General features: G+C 38.6%; 1 long non-coding RNA gene across 1 annotated transcript in view; it reads right to left on the bottom strand.

Annotated features, from left to right (window-relative positions):
• Positions 1–1,298: 1,298 nt before the first annotated feature.
• LOC144340558 (uncharacterized) overlaps positions 1,299–4,779 on the bottom strand; it is a 192,471-nt gene continuing 188,990 nt past the window's right edge. Inside the window, exon 3 of the long non-coding RNA XR_013416807.1 lies at positions 1,299–4,172. This is a non-coding gene — a long non-coding RNA (uncharacterized LOC144340558). The remainder of the gene's footprint in view (positions 4,173–4,779) is intronic.

The following is a 4,779-nucleotide window of genomic DNA, read 5'->3' on the forward strand; positions in this document are numbered from 1 at the left end:
CTCCACTACTCTTGGGGCCTCACACAAGCAATTGCGAAGAGGAAGATCTGGAGAGGAAGTTTCAAGTTCACATTTAGAGTCTGCAAGTCATAGGTGATATTCCCTTAAATATCATTCCTCAGACATTCAAACCCAAATGTTTTAGAAATGAGGCAGAATATCTAAATAACAGCACTCCTTGATCTTCAAGACCCAAGATGCTGGCAGGCTCCTGTTTTTAAGACCAGTGGCAAAGGAAAAGCAAACCATAATGATTTCTGAACCCTGACTCAAGAAGCTTCTGGCACATGTTCTTCCTGCCTCTACTTATGCTTTGCCTTAAATTAGAACCCATTTCTTTCTGGAAGCCTTCTATGGCTCCTACCAGGTGAGCTGCACCTCCTTTTCTATCACCCTGTATTTGTGCCCATCAAAGCCTCTAATACACTTACTGTAATTACGCATGTACATACCTGTCTCCTTCATTAGATATCCTCCTCCAAAATAAGAACCCCGCTTTACCCACCCTTGAATCCCCAGTCCTTGGCACAGTGTCTAGCACAGGTCAGCTGTGCAATGTTTCTTGGATTCATGAGCATCTTTCAGCAGCAGCATCCCATAAGCTCTTGACTGCAGCCTTGTGAAGGAAGTGGAGAAGCCGACACGGAGTGGCTCAGGGACTTGTTTCGTGGCTGAACCATGACCAGAGATCCTGACCTGTGACCCAATGATCTTTTCTCTATGCTGCAAAATCTAGTTTCCATCCTGCATTTTGCTTTGTCTTCTGTGCCATTAAAATACAAAGCACTTTTGCTTTGTCTTCTGTGCCATTAAAATACAAAGCACAGGACTTTCAGCATCACAGAAAGTTGGAGCTGAAAAGGGCCCTAGGGACTGTGCTGCCATAGTCCAATCCCAGTACTTTATGCAAAGGAAACCAATCCTGGAGAAAGGTGACTTGTGGCAGATCTTGGCCTAGAACTCAGGCCTATTGGTGCCTCTCCTTTTTACTACCTCTGGTAGAAAGGTACAACAGTATGATACAGGACTGATAAATGTATCTTTTATACCAGATTTGAGCCTCCATCCCAGCCCTATTAATGGAATGCAAACAAGTGAATTCAAAAAAAAGAACATGATTTTCCATTCATGTTTCCATTCTGCTTGCACATGCCACAAATGGAGACCATTTGGTGGGGGCTGAAGAGGTGAGAATAGATCCACGACATGCAGTTCTGCATCGCCGCTCAGCAGGGCTGTCAGTAATATCTTACTTAACATACTGTCACAGAATTTTCCTTCAGTGTCACCTCGGTCGCTACTGTAACACTCCATAAGAAATAATGCCATCTGTTAAAATACACAAGGCAGGGAAACGCAGCTGCTGTCATCGCACAAAGATGGAATTAGCCAACACTAAGCAATTACTTTCCTTTTAAATTTCACAATTAAAATTTTAGTCTTGCTTTATTTGTATCACAAAAGTCACCACAACACTGTGCCTGTTGAAGTAACAACACCACTCTCTTGATGAAAACATAGAGGAGGAGGAGTTTAGTTGGGGATAATGGTAATTGTTACTCTGTTGCCTTTTTTATAAATATTTTTTAAATTCCATTGGGCGGTGTTAATTATAGGTAGCAGTACTAAGAATAATGGATTTGCTTATAGCATTCACATTTTGGATCTCCTCGTACTCAATTAAAGAAGAAAAAAAAACCCTCACAAAGTGAAGTTGCTAGCTGATGGAATGATCATTATGCTGCATATCCAAAATCTTGTTTCTCTCTCTCTCTCTCCTTGGTAGTAGAAGATTTAATGGAGAAGGAAAGGACTCAGGTCCTAAAGAGACAGGTTTCTAATTTGAACAGAAATGAAATCCTGCCTCTCAGCTTTTATTTCATTCATTGGAAGGGAGCAGATTGCTGGCTAAATAACAGAAGGGTGGACCTATTCAGAGCTTAACTGCTTCAAAAAGCTGTAAGAGATCAACAATTGCATTGGCCATACTCCATTATGAGGGTGTCAGCAAGCTGGTGTTTCTCTCTTTGATGCATTTTTTAAGCATGGGAATTATGTACTAAATTTTCTGGGAGGAGAGAAATAGGCAAAACCTGTCTTAACTGCTTTTCTGATGGGCAAAGTTCTCTTATGCGATAGAACAAAATCAGTGACTTTAATAAAGGGTTAAACTGCCAGCTTTTCCCCAACTTCTGATGTGTTTATGAATATAAATCATGTGATGAGACCATATGGCAATGATGCCATGAGTGTGGAAATACCTAGGTGTTTGTTACTTAGGTCTTTTTAGACAGGAAGACTTAAATATCCACTCTTCTTATGGTGTCTTTAATAACTCTTTAACTTTCAGCAGTGTCCATCTAAAATATCGTATTTGCTTTTAACAACCTTCCATAGTTGTCTGGTTTATAGATAGAATGGTTTATGTACCAGTTCATAGATAGAATGGCTCTCAAACTACATGGTAAAAGCACTTAGATCCACCTTAGGATAAGTTCATACTAAACTCTGCAGTGCAGAAAAAAAGCCTTCCTAAAAAAAACTACTTAATAAGTAGAATGTACTTGGCACTTTAGTAACACAACTTTCAAAATTAGTTATTTTTTAAATCTGTATACAGCTTGACCTCCCAAACACTGAAAATTCCTTCAGGACTAGTACCATACCGTACCTTTTTGGTTGCCCCATCATATACAGCACAGTGTCATCAGTAAGGTAGGCTCAACTTTTGTGGACTAATTAGCTTCAGACATTAAAACCTGAGATGTTCCCATTTTGGAATTATATGTGTTAGTCATTAGATATCTCAGCTGGGGTAGGGCAGGAGGAGGATAGCTAACAAAATTATTCTCACAAACAAAATATTGGCAAATACATTACTCACACACATGGATTTTGCCTGGATCTGTTGACCAAAATCTTGATGAATACAATGATGTCTAATGTATGGAGGAAACTAGATTTTATCACAGACCGTGAGACTCTTGAGGTCCTCAAATACAAAGGGCCATATTTAGAAATAAATTTGCAATCTGTGAATATAATTCACAATCAAGTCTCTTAAAGTCACAAAATAGCAATGACGACATCTCTGATTACTAATTGAATCAGGCACTTCCAGCACTTCGGTGAAGAGCAACCAGACAGAGGAAGCCCCTGGGCCATGCTTGTCTGCATTTTACACCATAAGACACATGTCCAGACAGTCTTCGGTTCTTAAAGATGCTGTTTCTCTTTGTGGAATGATTTATAAAAAAGAGGAAAAATGATGTGCTAGGCATTAGACCACTCTTTTCAACTGTAGTAATACATCCAGTTTAACAAGAAAACATGTGTTACTAATGACCTCCTTTGTGTCTCACCTGGCTAGGGAGAGATCTAAAGCCAGTTTTCAACTGAGCTTCTGTATTATATTACCCCTTCTTTTCTGAGCTAAGCTTAAAAGAATGTACAGCAATGATGAAAGTACATAGTTAAGAGACAAAAAAGAAGGCAAAGATTATTTTTCCCCATGCAATGTACAAGGAATCTTATGGGTCTCAGAGAGGAAAACATATACACAATCTGTTCAAACCACCCAATTTCTCATTCAAGTCCCCACTTACCCATCACTTACTAGTTCTTCATTTTTTCACAATCCCTTGACTTTCCTACCTTCATCCTGTTGTTCTCTTTTGGGTCCCATAGACTCAATATATATCCACACCAAGACTCAAGTTCTGACATACATTTAGCATAATCATTTCACATAACATATGAATATTGCTCAAAGTAGCACATAGGGGAAAAACATGCGAACATTTTTCCCCTTGATTAAAAGCAATAATTGGGGATAAACCTCTAAGTGTGAATGAAATGAAATAAAATCTTTAGATTTCCTCAACTGTAATTGCTAATTTTTTTTATTCCAACTATTTTATCTAAGAATGGGTAGCTTCCTGTAAGTTAAAAAGTAGAAAAGAATGAGCTTTAAGGTGGGTGGAAGGGACTCAAGATGAGTTTTAATTCTGCCTCTGTACCCAGATGTGGTATGAAGTGGTAAATAAGAAACAACTTACACCAGCTGAAGACTTTAGTGTTAGCTGGTGTCTCACCTCCCCACACACGTGCATGTGCCAGATGGTTCCATGGCAGTCAGGAGGTTTGAAGCGAAGCAATCTCTTCATCTGCAGCTGGAACACACAGGATTGCCCAGTTAAATAAGATGCTCATTCGTTCAGATGCACCCCAAATAAATAGATTAGATCTCATAAAACATGAGGGTTCTCTTTCTTCAAGTTCCTAAGAAAATTCAAACCTGGTGAACATTTTCACCACATCCCAGTCAAATCACTTTCAGTACCAAATTTAGTTATATGCCTCTAGATATGCATATGATAATTTCTCTATACACCTCAATATTTGTATAGCTTCTCAGGTCAGATTTGAAATAAGATCAAGTGTTTGCCCCACATTATCTCATTTACAGGAGAGCAGCGAGTTTATCACAATCTATGTGAAGGTTTTCAAAATTTCTAATCTACAATCAATGCTCTAGCAGTTTCTCAGTAGTTAAGCAACCCCCTCCAATTTTATCTGAATTTCACTTACTCTAAAAATGTACTGGGTTTTATGATGTGCACATAATAATCACACCATATTTATGTAACGTTTTAAATTTATTATTGAATGATGTAGCCACTGAAAACTGAGTCATTCAATAAGAAATTTAAATTTCAGCCACTGAAAACTCCTAATTATCCATGCAGGCCCATTTATTTAACCTGAGATTCCGGAAAG

This window comes from Macaca mulatta, chromosome 4 (genome assembly GCF_049350105.2).
Source record: "Macaca mulatta isolate MMU2019108-1 chromosome 4, T2T-MMU8v2.0, whole genome shotgun sequence".
Lineage (NCBI taxonomy): Eukaryota > Metazoa > Chordata > Mammalia > Primates > Cercopithecidae > Macaca > Macaca mulatta.